The sequence below is a fragment of the Aptenodytes patagonicus genome, chromosome 4 (assembly GCF_965638725.1).
Source record: "Aptenodytes patagonicus chromosome 4, bAptPat1.pri.cur, whole genome shotgun sequence".
In the NCBI taxonomy this organism is placed as follows: Eukaryota; Metazoa; Chordata; class Aves; order Sphenisciformes; family Spheniscidae; genus Aptenodytes; species Aptenodytes patagonicus.
In genome coordinates this window covers 63,402,252-63,422,064 of record NC_134952.1, presented here as the reverse complement: position 1 = coordinate 63,422,064, position 19,813 = coordinate 63,402,252, and positions in this window count along the sequence as shown.

The window sequence follows — 19,813 nt, the reverse complement described above, 5'->3', positions numbered from 1 at the left end:
TCTGTCTGGAGAAAAAAAAACAAAACAAAACAAACATATCACTGTTAAATACTGAAATCCACCCTCATCATTAGGATGGCAGTAATACCTGCTCCCAGGTAAATCTGAATGCTGAAGAAAAGCTCAGCTGCTGAACTTCAGCCCTCCACTGATATGAAAGAGTGAATTTCCTTTTTGAACAACCAGAACGGCTGTGCTTCCCTGAGACAACAGAGGTGGCAGTCTTCCCCATGAAGCAATCTGTTCTAGCATGGCACTTATTTTATTGAAATACTGTGCTCTTTCAAAAAGTCTACAGGCCAGGCTTGAGCCTGAAAAGCAGATGTGGTAGACAGATAAATGAAATAGAGGTAGTAAAGAGCTCAACAGTAACAGATGGGCTGAGCCCAGGCTCTGGAGGCAATTCAAGAGAAATAATCAGGTTGAAAAGTTGAACTAATGAAGACTTCTTGAAGATGCAGACAAAACTAGAGTCAATCAATATTTTTCTTTCTTTTTTAAAATGAAAAATTCAATTAAGATTTCCATACCTTAAAAAAAAAAAGAAGAAGAAAAAGCTGCTCTGGCAGTTTCTTTTTCTTTTTTTAAAATAAAACCTCTTCATCTGAGCACAGCATTGTAACTACTGTAATTGTGAAAAACATTTGAGGAAATGTTTGTAAGGTCTCAACAGGCTGGAGGCAAAATTGATTTGGGGAAATGACAAATGGCCATTAATCCAGGAAACTCTGGCCCTTTAATGAAATGACTTAAAGGGCAGCACAAGAAAAGATGATCAAAGGCAGATCCTTTCTTAGTAACTACAAATGTGCAGAAAAGATAAGCGCGAACAAGTGTCTGATTGCCTTTTACAGTGAGATTATTACTCTGTGTGATCATTAGATATGAATGAGGTCTTTTAATCACTGTAGCTAGGTCTGGTCATTGCCCATTGGGTGAATTCTAACAGAGGTGTTACTGTAATTTCTTTAATATTAATAAATATGTTCCCTCCCTCACCAAATAACTCACTATCTGTTTTGACTCGCAGTCTTGGCAGAGCAATGGGATGATATTGTTTGTCAGCTTTTGGCCATTTCCTTTGGCTAGTGAATGAATGATGACACCCTTGCTACTTTGAAATTTCTGGCAGAGCAGCAATTTACACTTTCCTTATTGAGCTACCTCTGTGCAAAGCTCATCCTTTACCCCTCGCTTTCTTTAATTGTGCATTTGCTATAAGACAGTTTGTGAAAACTTGAATCCTGAGCTTATATCCCAAGGGTCAGGCTCAAGTTTGGTGTAAATAGTCCCAGCTTGTGGAGTCATGGGATTACACTGCTGCTTCTGTTTGACTTTGAGGATACACAGTAAGTTCCCAGCTCTCATGTCTGTGTTGGAAGCCTTAAAAAAATCAGCATGTAAGTAAGTCAGTCAATTATTTCTTCCCAAGATTGCAGACAGCCTGAAACCATAACTCTGAAAGTGGAACTTTCTCTCTGTATTTTTAATAACATCTCAAAACAATAATGGCGATATACTGGAAGGGGAGAAGGAGGAGATGAGGCAGCTTCTTATCTTTAGCACTTGAGATGGAAATAGTAATCTGAGCAAGAGATCATACCTAAGCCAGTGGAAGTAAAGCTGGATACCAGGCATGCTGTAAATTGATGCCAAAGTGGCAGCTGGATTTCCAAGCCACCAGCAGGGTGGTCTAATATGAAATGCAGATATATGGACTTTATGTATTCCTTGCTGAGTCAGCTGAACCCCTAAATGCCTAAGTTGTCTCAGGGTTTAATTTACCATCATAGGCTGCTGTCCACCGTTGTGCTCTGTCACACTGATAACTACTGATGTCTCAGGGACTACTGGATTTCTAGGTGCTATGAGGCCCTGCCCCATTCTCAGCTTTCCACTTTGCAGCTGCTCAGCTACTCCCTACAACTGGCTACTCCAGCGTCTCTTTTCACCATCTTATGTCAGTGTGTATTTCCATATCTGGACATTTCTGACACATATGACAACATAAGTGTCTTGTGCAGCCCTCTCTTGGGCCTCTGATAGATGACAGACATGCTGATTATTAATTTTTTATCCAACTGCTATTCAGTTTCATTCTCAAATGCCTCATTACATCATTTGCACAACCACACTAATTAGACATGATACTTCTCATGGTTTCCAAGCATTGCTTCAGCCTGCTCCACTTCACTGAAAAAATCTCTCTCTCATCATGCCAATCTCACCACTGCCTTCCCTGCAACTACCTTCAGTATTATTTCCTGCAATTCCCAGTCCCGACTGGGCACCAAAATTGAATTTACCTCTGTCCTGCAGTGGAAGTGAGTGAGAGATATAATGGATATTGTCTCTGCATTATTGGCATTTGACATTTTCTGAAAACAGCTCCCTCTATCAGCTACCAGAAGGCACTGAATAATAACACTGGAAAAAGAGCCATCCCCTCTGAAAACCTGCAAAATCATCCTAATAAAATCAGTAATGAGATCTAGTATTAAAATAACACACATCCATATCCTACCTACAGATAAAATGTAGGCCTCCATTGTCATAGTGGATGCCAAATTAATTCCATGCTGTGGCTTGAAGACTGACCTTAAAGCATGATCAGTCCCTTTTCTTAGGGTAGTGCTCCTCATGTATTAATTCTTTTGAAGCACCAGCCCAGAAAGTGAAAATATTGTGAAAGAAATGCAATACATAAGTGCTCAGTTGATTTAAGGTGCAGAACACAGAAATTATGGGATTCTGGATGCTGCTTAATTAAAAGGATTACTGGCAGCAGTGGTTTCCAAGCAGGAATTTCCGATCTTAATTGAAAAATCAAATGTACTGGTGGAGAGAAGTGTTTTTCTACCATAAAAACTTATAGCAGCTCCCTTGTTTTACCTGACAGTTTGCCTTTGCCTCCTAAGATAATTATGCTATTTTGCATGGATGTGCAGAGATCGTTTCACTGCTGAGCACAAAGTTGCCATACAGGTTTGCTAAGTACTCACACTATAAAATAGCATATATTGTAGAACCCTATTGATCATGTACCATAAATCAATTACTTCTCCTTCCAGATGAGAACGGAAAGTAATTATTCTGGGAAGGGACATTGTGACCTCAGAGATCATAGTCATATTGCAGCATTTGGAACAAGATTTTCTATTATGGTCATATTTTTCTCCCTGAAGTAAAAATCATTCAATCATAATTCATAAGTAATAATTATTTCCCCACTGATGATGTTTTAACACATCATCTCTGAGCTATGAACACTAAAGTAGACCTTGCAAATGCATTTAAGCATGACACACCTCTACAATGTTAAAAGCTACAATCAATCAACCAAACAAAAGAAGTTGCTTTAACTGTTTGCCCTCACATAAAGTAGACTGTATTAGAATTGGACTTCAGTATCTCTGGATGGCTATTACTGAAGCCATCCAGGAAAGTTAGAGATCTAAATCCATCAGATAGTTTTGGAAGCCCAAAAGAATTTCAAAAGTGTGAAGCTGAGTTCAGATCCAGCTCAGGGTTTTATGTTGTTCATCCACTCGTGGAGCAAGCTAACTTTAGATGCAATGAGATGGCTCTTTTGTGTATCGACATCAGGAACTGAACCAGGGAGGGCTAAACCCAGGAGTTCCTGCACATTAACCTGCAGGGTATCATAGTGATCGATGCAGCAATGCCATGTCCATTACCCAGTCCACAGAAGGTGACACTTCAATGCAGACTCTATAACAACAGGGCAGGGAAAAACATTTATGCCGTGCTCTCTGCACATTACGGCATTCAAAGTGAGGAAGGCAATGGGACATGTTTTTCTAATCTTGAATTTCTGCCATTTTTGTGTGCATTATTGGGACAGCTTGAAGGGAAATAGTGGGTGATGTACTGTATGTGAATGTCGTCAGCTACTGGGATGCTGTTTTTATCCTCCCTCTCATCTCATGGTCATTCTCCCTTTATTTTCTTCCATATGGTTTTACATGCTGTTTTCACATCCTACCATTTAGATCTAGCTCAGGTATCAAGAAGAATTTAAGTTCTACTTCTTGATCAAGAATTTTAGTCATGTCCAGCTCTCAGCAACTACTATTATTTCTAGTTGCATTTATTGTTATAACTAGATTTATTCGTATTTTGTAATAAACTGGAAATAAAGGTTTCTTATATTTCCTTGTAAAACCCCTAAGAGGTGCAGCTTGAGTCTCTGTAAAATACATGAAATGAGAAAATAATTAATCTCTGGATGCAGCAGCCAACATAGTGTGAAATTCAACTCTGTAATGGCAACAACGTTATTCCATAACATTCCCGCTCTTTATATAGATAAGCTTTTTAGCTACAGTTCTGTTCTAGTTACGCCAAAATCATGTTGTTCTAATTTTTGTTAATGGAATGGCTAACTCTCCAATTGAGTTTTGTTTTTGTTAATAAAAATACCACTGCTAGGTTTTGAGCAGTAGGGTCTGGGAACCGCTGCAATAGCAGATAGAATTTCCCCTTCCTGAAGAGACACTGATAATGCTTTACTTCTGGAAGAAATTCACCTGAGAAGTGGCAGGAGTGAAATGTATAAACCACATGAAACAAAATGAGTCAAATGAAATTAATGAATTAAAAGTAGAAGGTGGGAGGAAAACCACTTATTTTATGCGATTGTGAGCATGTCTGAAGCTTCCCCGTGGAGCTGTGAGCAAAAGGGGGCAGGGATGGACATGGAGGCTGGGAGTGCTGCTTTTGCAGGTGTGCTTGGTTCCCAAAGGCTACAGCTCATCCTTTTGTTATGCCTGGAAGATGCAGACTGTCATTCCCAAACCAGCAGCATTTCCTCTTGGAATACAGAACGAAGTTTTTCAATAATGTAAAAAGGAAATTAATTTCAGGTCATTTCAACTCAAAAACAAACAAATGGAGCCCTTAAGGAATTGGGTACCTCTAGCAGAGCTCTTTTTGCCTAGAGTTATCCAGATAGATAACAAGGCTCATCAGACCTTCCACTGACATTCTTATTTGTGGATGCATACCTTGGAATAAACAGTTTTCTGAGTAGCAGAACTGATAAAACCCTGTTTCCTATGATTTTTTTACCTCCTCTTAGGCTGCCCTGCATTATAAGTAAGTTAAGCTCTCTTCCAGACCTCTCTTTAATGCCAGGTAATGCATTACCTGGCAAAGGCTACGATTCAGCTAGAGCATTGCCCTTACTGATTGCTTCACCTGATCCTGCTGGTGGTCAGCTGGTGTCAAGCATGATGTGAAATAGCTGAGTGTTCCTCTCCTTTACTTTAGAGAGAGCACCATACAGCTTCTTGTTTTAGTGAAATCTGGGAGCACTGAACTGTTCTCAAATCTTCTCTCCTTTTTTCATGCTGGAAATTCAACATAGCATTGGATGAGATGGGTGGGATGATTTCAGAAGTGTCACTAGATTACAAATACTACAAGGAGTTTGTCGTTATCCCAGTGGCAGAGGAAAATACTGAATAGCTCTCACCCCACTGTATGACACAGTATAAGATCTATACTAACGCTGAGACCAAAGTGCTCGTAAAGAAAAAGTTTCTCAGTCTCTAAAATACGCAACTCTGCTTCCTAACCAGCTCTGTGTCTCCTGTGGACTTTCAGATGATTGGACTAATCTAAGATCTTTGCTCTTTGTCCGACACCGCCGGGTAAAGTGAAATACAGGTACAGATTTGTATTTGATGCAAAGGAGGATATGTCTGAATGAACTCAATAAATTTGAATCTAGCATATGAATCAGGTTTACTCTAAAAGAAAACTAGGTGTCGGTGCTCTTAGCTGTTAATTTTAATTGATGATAGTAATATATTGGATTTTAATTAATTTCTCCATCCTGCAGTAGGATTTTGTAGGTCTATTCTACAGTTTCTTGCTGTTTGGTCTCTCCTAAGCTCAGCTCTTTGGCCTACAGAAATGATTTGAAGATCTCTGATTATTTAATGTATGTGAGCAACAGAGCAACAGTATCTGCACACTCTTGCAAAGAGCTCCTGAAAGTTTGGCTTAACTTGGAATCCTTTAATATTAGCCCTGCTACTCTTTGCGGTTAAAGTGACTGTTGCTGCCTCCAGGGCTGAAGCACAGTTTCTCACTGGGGCTGGAAGTTGGAAAAGATGAGGGACAGGTTGTCTTTGTTTTTCTTTGTCCCTAGACCTTTGCCTCCCCCAAAGTTGCTCTTGATGTCTTTGCCCATTTTCCACTGTATTTTGACCTCCCCATCACTTTGCTTGAAAGCTACAGGTATTGTGTGTCCCTCCTCCCAGAATTTAAACTTTCTTCACCCCCGCTACCAGGAGCTTATCAGAAGTCTGCTTCGACATTTCTTGTCCCTGGCCATGTCTGTGATTTGTTGACTCATTCCTCTTCACAAGCTGTATGACCTCGTGATTAAGTGAAGGTAACTGCCATAGGCTTTAGCTCTGTCTGTTTTACAGAGAGAGAGAGGTGAAGGCTGTTGGGCTCAAAAGGAGGATAAATGTACCTATAGCCTGAGATTAACTTCATCCAGAACATGTTTTTTGTGATCTGTTATTGTGACAATTCAGTCTGTAAGCACTACCTGAAGTAGAGGAAAGTGTTCCTGACCTCTGCCCATGCCAGAATCCCACCTCATCCAGCACATCATACTGGGAAAGCCCTGAAGACCAGGACAGAGACAAATGTTCGTTCATTTCTGGGGCAGAGCCTTAACAATGAGATGGCAATATGTGATTGTGACTGACCGGTAAACCCCTACAATGGAAGAAGGCTCTGTGGAGCTGGGCAAGGGCAATGTGTCCACGAAGCTCAGGGAATAATGCAGGGTGTGACTGACCACAGCTGTTCCAAAGAAAGCAGACTTCATCGCAACACAAAGGGGACCGGAAAGTGGCCTTTGTTTTAGTTAAACAGTTATCAACAGTTGAGTGGATCAATTGGTGGTGTAAATGTTTCTCCCTGAGGTCATTAAAAAAGTGTGACTGTCTCCCTGAGTCCGCCAGACCAGCGTGGGGGGAGTAAATCTGTGGCTCAGCCCAACATACAGTAAAAAACCTAGACAACTAGCAGAATAATTCCGAGGAGACCAACGGGTTTGAGCTGGCTTCAACCCATGTATTCCTTCCCGGCGACTGGGGATGCCTGGTGTCATGATGGTCAGCATATTACAGAGACCAGTAGTGGGAATCATGTTGGTATTGTGATTGCACTGTGTATTGCAATTGCTATATTTTGCCAAGCGTAACTCACATTTGTATTATGTTTTCAGTGTATTTTGTATCACTCCACTAAATCAGAAATCCCATGTAACATCAACTATCTTCAAACAAGTAAATTTGATATTAAACATTACACCCTCCCTGTGCAGACTATCTAAAAGAACCTGGTCTGACAAAAAAAAGAGGGTATTGGACTCTGATACTGATGGGCAGACACTGTTGAGACTTGAGAATTCAAGCTTATTCTTGCTTCTGCCACTGAACTACTCTATAATCTTGGGCATGTCACTTTGCCTCTCTTTCCTCATGTGTTTTTAGCTCTTTGTTTTGTCACAGGATAATTTTGGCAATATCCCAGATATTGCCTAAACCAGCCTAGCTAATTTAACTACACTTGTAATCTGCATACCTTAGAGAAACACAAACATCATGGTATAAAAGTATTTGTATCAGCAAGCTGGACCCATATGAGGACTTATGCTAGCCTGGCTATGTAGGCAAGTCATATTTCTAAGTGACATATTTTATAAAGCCAGTCTTCACTATGTAGCAGTAGTGTCTAGGATAGTAACACTGAATACAAGTTGTTCATCACCACCTAGATCACATGCTTTTTGTTCAAAGGGCTGTTTAGGTAGCAACAAGTGTTACGCCCTTCCCACTTGATCCCCTTGAACCTGCAGGCTGCTGCTGCCGTTGGGCTCTACAGCTTCCAAGCCCTTCTTCACAGTCACCTTCTCTGAAGTAGGTGGATTTTCAGCTTGCTGTCAGAGTTTATGCACAAAGTCGGTGTTGTGGTAGTGCCAGTCAGACCTGTTGCTGAGAGCTGCCAAAGCAAAGGTCACTCCATTTGCTGTTTCCTTTTTGCCCATATGCCCTGCAAGGCAGGATCAGGATTTAGCCTTAAGAATAAGTTCACAGTGACCTCATTCTGGAATGGTCTTGATTTCATATGGGAATGGATCAAAGCCAAATTTGGTCTCTAACTCGATGCAACATGAGGTACAGTAAACTTCTCTTTTTTCCCATTGGGGACAAGCTAAAAGGATCCCATATCACATGTGTAGGATGCCTAATTAATTTAATGGGGAAAGCTAAACAGGGCTGTGTTTAGGGTGAGAACAAGAGGCTTGCATAGACGAGACTGGGAACGTGCACACCTCATGGTTAAAGATGGAGCATTCCTTTACGGGCAGGCATAAAATGTTAATTTAAGTACTCAAAGTGACATTGTATAAGTGGGAGGGCAAAGGGGCACCAAGTTCTTTTACTTTGTCTTTGGATGATACAGTATAGTAGCTGGATACATCCTAGAAACTTATAATTAAAGGTCTCTGCAGAATATATGAAGGTTCTGCTTGGGCTTCCTGCATAATTCTCAGTGAAAGGAGGGGAAAATTCCTTTGAAAATACATGAGGCAGTGAATCTGTCCTCTCTGTGTGCTAGAGCTCCAGCAGAGCTGCCAAGGCCTGATTTCGTTGAAGGGATGTAATACTTGAAGTACAGCATGATCAAATAAAATATGCAGAAACCAAGCACAGCCTTAGGCTCATTTCATTTTAAACAAACAAATAAAAAACTGTAAGGGCTGATCAGGCAGTTGGAAATGGCACAGGGAAAACAGCACGGAGAAGGAAGCAAATGTTTGATTCAGGAATTTGAGGTACCCAGAAGTAACTTCTGAGGCAACAACAGGGCATGGATATCATTTGACCCAAGCTTATGGACCACTCTCTATGTTTTTGAGGCTGCAGAGCATATTATCCAGAGCCATCTGTATCAAATCTGTAAGTATGGGTGGACCTGCATGCTCTACTGCGTCTGTTTGGGTTGCTTGCAGGTACGGGGTTACTGTGTGCCTATGTTCATCCATTGTGAAGAAGGAAGGCATAAATGAGTCATTTGCACTTGCCAGAACATCCCTAATTGTAACTGTGAACTGATCTCCAACATTGGTGCTGTACCAGCAGATGCAGTCTCTCCAGCATTTTTGATCTCAGAAGGGAAGCATATGCTTCTGGTGGACCCCTTGGAGGGCCTTTGTGATCCCTTGCCATATTCCTGTGTTTCTCCTTTGTGCGTGCTTGCCATTCAGAAAGCAAATGCATAAGGTACAGTTGGGCCTGTGGCAATGAGCAAAAAGTGTACCTTCACCAGGTGCAAACTGGTCTTATGGTTTGAGCTGTTCCCCCACCGCAGTCCTCAAGTTTGTGGCTTAAAAGAATTGTCTTGCAGTTCCTTTGCTCTGGTGAGCTTTCCTGTCCACCAGCCTTTCTGGACCAAAATTTTGTCTTTGATCTTCAACAGAAGCTGGATAGATTAATTAACATCTCAAAACAAATAGGCTCCCCCCCCGCTCCCCACATCAGTCACTTGGAGCTTTTCCAGGAGCAGAAGTTCCTCCAGTTATTACATCATCTTATGCTGATCAAGGTTTCCCATCTTTGTGTAGCAGGATGCAGAGCTGGGAATAGAAGAAGATTGTTCCTACCAATTTTTGTTTGATCTTCTCTTTACCACACTGTCATTAAAAGACTTTCACCATCCGTGCCGTTGGCTACAATATAAAATCACTTGCTGCTCACAGTGCTCTGCTGCTCTTTCCCAGTTTTTCTGCATCTTTTTTCTAGAGACTCAGCAATGGGTAGAGTTGGTTCACCCCAGGAAGTTGCTGGGCTGGAAAACTAGAGTAGAGGAAAGACTTTATCCCATAAGGACACAAAGGACAGGGATGTATATTTCCAAGCTTTTCATTTATTCTGTCTCTACCCAAGTAGATGGTAAAGGACAAAACATAATGTCACACCCTGTTCCTATACAGAGGTTTTTTTTCTGGAGCACAGCAACAGGCATTAGCCTAGGGCAGGCTGAGAAAAAAAGAGGACAAGCTGCTGTGAACTGCCACAGTCCTCCAGGTCGCTGGTTCCCAGGATTTTATGATGTCTCAGTTGTCAAAGGTCAGCTCAGTGTCCTGTCTTCTTAAGACAGTTTCAGTGAGGCTCTGAACTTTCATGATTAAACAAGGCAGCCCTCCCAAATCCATGTTTCCCGACCTGCTGGTTGTTTAAGAAGTGGTAAAACATGTTTTCCTGGTACCAAAGGACTTCAAAACTGCTGGACATTTTTAAATTGCATGCTGCTGATCCTCTTTCACCGAGTGAAATAGTAGCACTTCCCACTTTGTAGACAATGGAAGTCTTATCACTGCTGCATTAAAAGCAGAGTTACGGCAATGCTGAGATGTTTTGAAAATCCCTCCTTGAGCTCCCAAGCTTTAATCTCCTGGTCTTGCAAGTAATGCCCCATACATCCCTTCAGCCCCTCTCTTGCTCTAGAAGAAGTGATCCCTTTGAGTAAGCTTGTGCCTCAAATGAAGTGATGTGGGGATGAACGAGGAGGGCTTACACGGATTCAGAAGTCACCCTTTCATTTTTTCACTGTATTGTCATAGTAACAACAATCTGCCCTTCGTGTAGTCAAAAATGATCACTACTATCATTTACATTTACTAGCTATACTTTACAGAGAAGGATGTCACATTGTTTATATCTGGAAGGATGACAAAGCATGAGAAATAGCCAGTGACTTAAAAAACCAAAAGCGCAATTTTGTGCATGGTACCATTTCTGGTTTGCATTTCACTGTGTACCAGTGGCAGGAAAAAAGACATAATTAGTGCCATAAAGCACGGACTTCCAATCCCTTGAGAAACACAGCAACTCCTTGTAGAGTTTCAGTTGACATGGTGATATTTAAAAGCAGCAATATAGGATCCGGGAAGCCATGGTAACTCTTACTGTACAGAGATACTATAATGTAAAGCACCCTGTGGTGGCTCATTGACAACAGGGCTCGAATCTACAGTCTTTGGCTATAAAAGCTACAGGTTCAGTGGCTAAAATAATTGTTCTGTTATGCAAGCAGATGCATCAACCTTTACATGTTGTCTAGTACAGGCAGGCTCCACTTTGAACGGGGACAATATGTTATGTCTCTAAAGCGGCCATAGATTGCTCCCATCCCAGGACGGGAGAAACAGTAGGCTTTGGTCAGTCTCTCACTGCTGATCTGCGGCTGATGGCCTACAAATTGCACCAGTTTCTTTTCCTCATCACCAAGCCCCCAAAGCCCTTAGGGAAAGCTTTTGAATGGGATGTTAGCTCTGACAGCTTTTAGAGAAACTGAAATAATGGAGAAGTTGTGTGGTGATATTGGAGCTGCGGCGCTGGGAAGCACTTATGATGTGAAAGGTTGTCAGGGGCAGATGGTATTAGCTACCTGACTGTGTGTTTCTGTGCACATGAGAATTACCTGTATTGCCCAGTGCTGCCCTTCTGCAAAGCTGTTATCACAGGGGTCAGTCTATTGATGTACCAGCTACGTCTTTGGAGGAAGGTGGTGGGCTAGGTGATGCATCAGAGTGCAAATCTAGAGTCCTGCACTCTATGCTGAGCTCCCCTAGAGGCTTAGTGTTGTGTGGCTTTCTGTTCTCTGCTTGGGTCAGGATTGTATCCTGGCTCCACTAAAACAGGCCAGGCTTTCAGCCAGAGAGGTTTGCAGCAGGGATTCTGTCTCAGAGTGCTGTGCAAAAATTTACTGGGGCCCTGATCTTGGTTGGAGCTTCTAGATGCTAAAGCAATATAACGGTTAGTAATAATAACTCATTACAGACAGAGTAGCAAAGCTGTTCCCAAGAAAGGTCCTAGAAGAAACCCTCTCTGAGGTGTATTTGACTGGCTCTACATACCTTTCCCTAATGCAGAGCTGTACTTTCACACCAGTTTCTGGCAGACTTGAGCAATCAGTAAATCATATATAATATATGATCATACAATACTAAAAACGTCAATAGTTTTCCAAGTTTAGAAAGAAACGACAGCTTAGTATTACTGGGTGTTTTTTTCTGTTTACTTGTTTCTTTTAGACATACCGAAAATGGTTCGATGTTCCCAACAAATGTGAACCAACCTCTGAAGTTTTTCCAAATCTGTAGTAGTGGTCGACTTCATACTGGTGATCCAGTGACTGAAGAGATTCATGCTGCAAGCCTCGTACGAGATTTTTTGCCTTCATTGGTTTCTTAAGGTGCATATTTTACTGGGCAGATGTATTTGTGTGCTGTTGTCATGGTTGCATAGGTATGGACTTTCCCATTCTGGAAGACAGAGAGGAAGGTTAACAGCACGTCACTGAGCAGGTATAATCACATAGGGACACATGCCTGCTAATGCAGCGGGATCCCATTCTTCCTCTTCTCTTTTCTCTCCCCCAGCCCCTTTTCCTCCAGTTCTGCACTCTCATTTTAATGTGTTGCACATTCCCTGTGGGGAGCTCCTAAGCTATTTACCACTGAACTAAGTGTTGATATCGGTAAGAGCGTTATCACCGAGATAAAGAGAAGAGCCAGACCAGTGCACAGAGCATTTGACAATCCACCTTGCATCTCCCCACTCAGTTTCAGTATAAATCCGTACAGGGCTTTCCCAGTTTTTTTCCTCCTTGCACCGTTTCTTATCACTCTCCTTTTCCTCTGCAGTGTTTATCTCTGTGAATCTCTAGCCCTTCGACTTTCTTTTATCTTCTGCTTCCCAGGGCTCTTTACTGATTTCTTTCTTTCATTACGTTCATGTAGGCTTTTATGGGGGAGATCGGGTCAGAAAGCACAGGCTAGGTCAGAAGAAGGGGAAGGATTAGAGGATAACTGAGGAACTGTGAAGGTCCTAGGCTGAACTTAGACCTCTAGAGCTGCAGATACCACTTCCGTCCTCATGATCCTGGATGGTCTTGAGCAAACAGCTGAGTGTCAGTGAACCAGCAGACTCCTCTGTCACCATCTATAAATCAATGAGACCGTGTAGTGAGGCACTTGGTGAGTAACAGGGCTGCCAACGATTTCTCTGTCTGGACCCTTTAGGCAATTTTGTTTTGGCTCTTTGTAACAAAGTATGTGTGACTACAGCAGGACCTAGCAAACATGTAGTGTCCTGCGTTGACATGGGTAAGGTAGCCAGTGAAGACACACCAGCAAGGACGCTATCAGTCAGGGTACAAATGCTTTCAGTGAGCTGGATATGCATTTTGGTGACTAAGGTGGCTACCCCGGTGTGACTAGCCAGCAAAGCACTTACTGGTGTCTGAGACAACAAACTGGTTCTGCTCTGGGAGCGCGTGAGCTTGCAAAGCTGCAGTGAAGGGGCAAGAGGTGGAGATTTAGAGCAAGTGCTGAAAGCCTTCCTGGTTTCCCTTGTAAATTCATAGCTGGCTAATGTGCCAAAGCCTACCTTGCTGCTATTGTCTCCCTGCTGTATCTCACGAGGCAGCACAGCGATGTTGCCATTTGCTGCCAAGGTGCCTCTGCTTTGCTGTGTAAATACATTCCTAATGTCTCTAGGGATGTATCGCTTTAAGAGCTTGGTTTTCTTTGGGTTAGCAAAGCAAGTAATGGGAGTAGCTGTGTCCTGCTGAGACTCTGAGGGGAATGGAGAGAGACAGAAAGCAATTACTCAAGTTAGAATGTGTGCAGAGAACTTTTATTATTGTTATTTATTGTTTTATGGTCATGCAAGTTGTGCTGCGCTTCGGAGGAGGCAAAGCAAGCCATTGGCACAGCTCGTGTAAATCATCGCGGCTCCATGGCACTGCTGGATTTGCACCAGCTTGCTTTTGCTACATCCTGGCCCTCAGTTTCAGCCTCAAAAGACTGCTGTGTGCATTTTAAACGTGAAAAATTGGGACAGCAGGTGTGATGAGCAACAAAGAGGGGTTGGGAAGGAAGCAACCAGGCTTGCTGCCTGATGCAAAAAGAGATGTTGGGTGGATGGGCAGAGCAAAGAGATAATCTCCTCTCCTCTTTTTTTTGTGCCTGAAAAGCTTTGGTAAACATTTTGATAACATTCTGACTAATGATTACATTGTGAGAAGGAAATGCACTGGGATGTAGGGCACGTTTTGAAAGCTTTGAGGTGAAAAGAACTTAAAAATTCCTGTTTGCATCAAAATAAGGTGGTTTTTCTTCTTCTCTGCCAGCTTCATGGCTAGGTATTTCATGCCGTTTATTTTAAAGATAGGCTATTTAGTGGGCAGAATTGTCTTTCTCTTTTTTAATTTTTTTTAAATTTTATTTTTTTACATCTCCCCTGTGGCAAGATGTGGCCCAACTATCCCTTTGTGCTGCTTTACACAAATGGCAGCTGTTGCAATGCCTGCAGGTTCAACACGAGACTACTAACCTGTTGTTTTGGGTTCAGCCATGCTTTAGAAACGAACATAGGTCAGTCAATATTTAGTATTTTCCTTTTGTCTTTATCAACCGTGTGAAGACAGCCTCAGAGCCTTTTTTGTTGTTGTTGTTGGTTTTCCCCATTCACATCTTAATGCTTAAGAGGAGTATTTCCGAGGGCAGGGAAATATAACTATGAAAAATCATGGACATAGTATTACAGAGAGGGTGAGAAGTTGTGTAAAAAGAATGTTTTTAGGGGGGATGTGTGTGCGGATTTCATTAATTAATTTATTATTTTATTTATTCTGGTTTTGGGGGGAAATGCAGCTTGTTGCTTCATGTCGCTTCTGGAAGCTTCCCGCTGCCCCTGTGGCAGCTGCTGGTCGGCTCCCCCACCACCTCGCAGGAGCCCGGGTGAGCGGGCCACAAAACGCTGCTCCCTGCCGCCGTCCCGGCCCCGAGGCAGGCGGAGGGGAGAGCCGCTCCGTACCGCCTGTCCTCCTCACGCTTGCTCCTGCCTTTGGCGCCAGCCACCTCTTTTCTGTTGCCGTTGTTTCCCGCGGAAGACTCGGCGCGGGGTGCGGTGGGGACCCCTCCTTGCATGGAGGGGCAGTCGCCAGGTGGGGGCTTGCCCTGCTCTCTGCTAGCAGGCGCCTCTGGAGTTGTTGCAGGAAAACCATGGAAGAAGTGACTTGTGTGGGCTGGCTTTTTTTTTTGGAGGGGGTGGTGGTGGTGTTTTGTTTTTTGGTTTTTTTTTTGTTCGTTTTTGTCCCTTGCAGAAGCCAAAGCAGTCATCGCTATCAGGAAGTGTAGAATAATGAGACGAGGTAGTTTACAGTATCTAATCCATATTCATTTTCATGTTTTTAAAATTAGGTTAACCTTTGCAATTAGCAAATCAAGGCTTTTAATAATCATCACCCCAGAGAAAAGGGACTCCTGAAAAAAAACCCCTAATCTTGCTTCTTTATATATTCTATGCTACCTTCTTTTGCATATTTGCTTTGCTGCTGACTTCATAAACAATACATGGTGATGTGCCCTGCTATACCATCGGACAGTTTTTTCTTAGGAGACTATTGTGTAAAATGTTCCTCTGACATCAGCAGCATCACTGTGGCTGTGTTGCTGTAAATCACCTTGTGGGTGCTTATCAGTGTGTTCACTGCCAAAACAAATCTGGCAAGCCTTCTAACCAACCCAGTTTAACAAGCTGTGTTATCTGTTTTTTCCACTCTAGCTGTTAACGTAACATTGTAACTTATTAATTTAGCTTGGTTATTGCAACTTGTGCATTTAAGCTAATGCTGTATCTGTATCTCTGCAGTTTCAATACTGACAATGAGCTAACTCTCTTAGGTCATGCCAAGTGCTCTTACACTTCAGACCTAAAAACGTCCTACTTGCATTTTTACAAAGTAAAAGTCGTAACTCTTCCAAGCCTAATCTGCAGTTTAACTATGCGAAGTTGTGAAGAGCTCTCAGGGAATTGCAGATTTTTTTTTTTTTTTTTTTTTTGAGGAGAGAAGGTATGTCATTGATCTGAATGGAGAATTTTTTTTCTGTAAGGCAGAAACTTCAGCCTTTCGAAGTCTATCAAAAACTGGAGAAAGTATTAGGTGAAACAGTGTTTCAGTCAGCGGAAGGAGAGGGGAAATAATGCATTTTACCAAAACCAAAAAGCAAATGCTTCTCAGAGGACAGAAAAACATTTTGAAAAGAAATGTCAAAATACTCCATTTTTAAAGTGGTTTGTTTGACCACTTTTTCTGCTTTTCTGCTTTTACCTGGCCATACCTTTTGGCTAAATTTAATTTGATCTTGCAAATACTCCCAGACAAACCAGAACTATATTTTAAACTTGTTTTTCTTAGTAGTTGATTTTATATTCACATGAAGACTGTCACAGAATGAGTGATTTAGATGGCTTAAAGAATCACTGTCAAAGTTATTCGCAAATGTGGTTTTAATATGACGTTGTAAAAGTGTGACTTAACAAAGTTCGATGGCAAGGTTCACTCTATTAATTACTGCATGGCAGAAACATATAAAGGAAAAATGAGTTACACTCGAGTTAGAATGATTCACAGAGACCAGAGACACAAAGGGTAAGGAAGGCCCTCCTGTTGAGTCACAAGGTTCGGAGTGGATCCCCTTGCTTTCTAAACTCCTCCTCAGAGAGGAATCTAGGTGTGGCTAGATCCAAACCTAGTCTCAGACTTGGTCAATGGTTTATGGCTAAGGGATTGCATATGCAATGTTTCATTAGCATCAATTCAGCATGCAATCAAAGTTACCAAGACAAAATCAAAGTTACCATAGTACAAGGTTATGCGCGATATCGGTCACTTACCAAAGATCTGTCATTGGTAAAAGGTCTCTGCCTTGAGGAGCAACCTTGAGAGGTGTCCCAGCTCAAGGGGAGATCATGGCTCCCTAGCAGAGAGAGCTCAAAGAAGGCTCACCTAGGCTGTCATATTTATGGGATAAAGTGGTTGGCTCGTAGTCAAATTACATGAGATGGAAAAGGTATGCATGAGACTCCTTGTACCCACAAAATTCTGTGTTCCTTGATAAATGAGTCTTGGAAAAGCCACCTGCTATTCATGTGTTAATTGCATGATCAGTGTTCCAAGCTCATATGCATCGATGCTCACTGTGTCACTCTCCTCCTTTGTGGGTTTTCAGAGAACAGATGGAAACTAGGGGAGTTCACATCGGGCTACGGCTCAGGCCTTTACCTCTTTTGGAGCCTGCACCAAACCACTGCCAGTCTGGTCAGGGGTTGAGTGCACTCATCACACTGTTGTCTAGCAATTATTAGCATAACATAGCTCAGGCATCACATCCAGAAATATGCTTTAAAAGTGAAATTTGCTGTGCATTTGAGCTGTCTGCATCACCAAAAGAAAAGGAGTCCCTCCCTAGTCTTGGCTTCTTCCCCGGCCTCTTTATTGTGAATGTTTCTGTCCCAGCATGAGTGCTGTGTGGGTGTATGCGTGGGACTGGGCATCGACGCAATGGACAGACCCTTTCTTTCAGAATCATAGGATTACAGAACAGCCCAGGTTGGAACAGACCTTGAAAGATCATCTGGTCCATCCCTTTGTGGGAAAGGGAGCCTAGATGAGATTATCTAGCACGCTGTCCGATTGCATCTTGAAAACATCCAGTGATGGACACGCTACCACGTCCTTGGGGAGGTTGTTCCAGTGATTGATTGTTTCACTGTAAAAATTTCTTGTATCAAGATGGAACCTCTTCTGGTGCAACCTGTACCTGTTGCCCCTTTTCTCCATGTGGCTCCTTGTGATCCTTGTGGCGGATCACTTCCCTGTTACATGCATCCTTGCAGGAAACCAGGTGCTTACATCAACATGCATCAGGGATCAGAGTGAGTTGCTGGGAAGGGAGGACATCTCAGGCACCTTTGTGTTAGTGGCACTGCTTCATTACATGGGCTTGCTGTCTGACGTTTTCTGCAAGATGGAAGAGGCCAGAGGCCAGCAGGTGGGAGGAGCCTGGCTTGCATTTGGGGTCCTTCTGCGATGTTACTTGTTTTCGGCATGGTGTTCTTGGCTCCCTGTCCATTGCTTCCCACATGGCATATAAGTACTTTGCCAGGCAGAGAGAATATTGCTAAATATTGCAGGCTGAGTTTGTGGTTAGCATCATGGAGCTTGGATGAAGCTGTAGGAAGCCTAGAAAAAATGGACTAGCTCAGGGAGAAGCGGAGCTAATGAACCTTAGTTTCCTATGGGTTTGTGTCTTGAGGCGCATCGCTCGTGTAGGTTCGCTGGGGCCAGGTCAGAGGGAGCATTCATGGTACATCCTTTCCCCCAGCCAGGGTCTTAAACGGCCTCCTCGCTCGCTCTGCTGCTGATTCCTGCGAAAAACCATAAATGTTTTTGAGGGCTCTTCCTTCCTGCCAGTGCAGCTGAAATTGGCTAATAAGCTCAGAGTTAGCAGAGGGAGGCAGAAAGGCACATACAGAGCATATAACTGGTTTGGAAATGAAACTACAAACCTAACCCTTGGTGAACGCAATCATGTGACATGAGAAGGTGGGTTGCCAGCGGGTGTGGGAGGGGGGCGAGAAGATTATTATCCTAGCATTGCATGTGGATGCCTCATCAGTGGGTGGGAAACTCTTAAAATTCAGCTTTGATTGGGAAGTTAAATCAGTTATTAGAAAAAGACTGCTATTCTAAAAATGTTTTGCTCCTTCTTGTGTCCCATGGTATGACTAAGGGACCTTGCCAATTGACAGGAAAATAGAGAGTTGGACTCTCAGATATTAAAAGCTCCCTGAGGCTGTCAGCGCTTCAGGGCCCTGATGCCAGCAGGGCTTCCAAGTTGATTTAGAATCAAATGAAATAGTGGGGGGGAGAGGAGGAGGCATAAATATTTTTCCCTTGCTAATTTATTTCCCCCTTTCATGCATGAGCTAATACGATGGAAAGCAATGCAGCTAAAATGAGTGCATTTGTTGGGAACTGTGTGCTGTGTTGCTCAGAGTTGTGGGTGGAAATTGCTTATCGGCCTGTTGGGCCAGTCCGTTCCTTCCCCCCGCTGTATCACCATGTGCTCTAAGCAGTGCTGGAGGAAGGCAGCCCCTGGGATTTCTAATGAACGTGGTGGACTAACGAATGCAAATCTAGTCAGATAGTGCACAGAGTGAGGGCCAAGTTCTGCACCTGCTTTCGCCATCGTGACCGTAGTTCAGAGCCTGCACCTGTAAAAGGGAGGGATGTCACCCGTACTGGCAAAGGAACAGCAAAATGGCAGACTTCCAGCAGGATGTTAAATGGGATCTGCCACTTCATTCAGGAAGCAAGAGGGCTGCTCAGGGTAGATGCACCCCTGGAAAAGGCTTCACTCTGTACTCCTCCTTTCACTGCATATTTGAGAGACCCTCTCTGTGTTGCACCTTTACCTTGTCACCAGTATATTACCATGTGTTTCTTTTTAAGTTAAAACAAATACTGTAATGCAGTTCTAGCTGTTAAGTGCCTTGTATTTTCCCATGGTGTGCCTCTCCTGCAGAGACTTCTCTCTGGCCTGCATGTTCTAAACGAAACTCTCATTTTGATGCATCTTCCATCTGCTTAAGTGTTGGCCATAAATAACAACATATTACAAAATTGCCTTCTTGTCAACACACAGATTGTTTATGTGTCATTTCCTCTATCCTTTGTGTTGCTGTAACTTCCTAGGGAAGGAGGATTTATTGATATAGCAACATTTGGGAATGAAACCAAATCCTATGGGGGTATGAAATAAATATAGTCAATTTTTGGTACTACATTTTTATTTACTTTTTACAAAATGTCTTCTTTCCTTGACGGCTTTGTATCTCGCCATGTG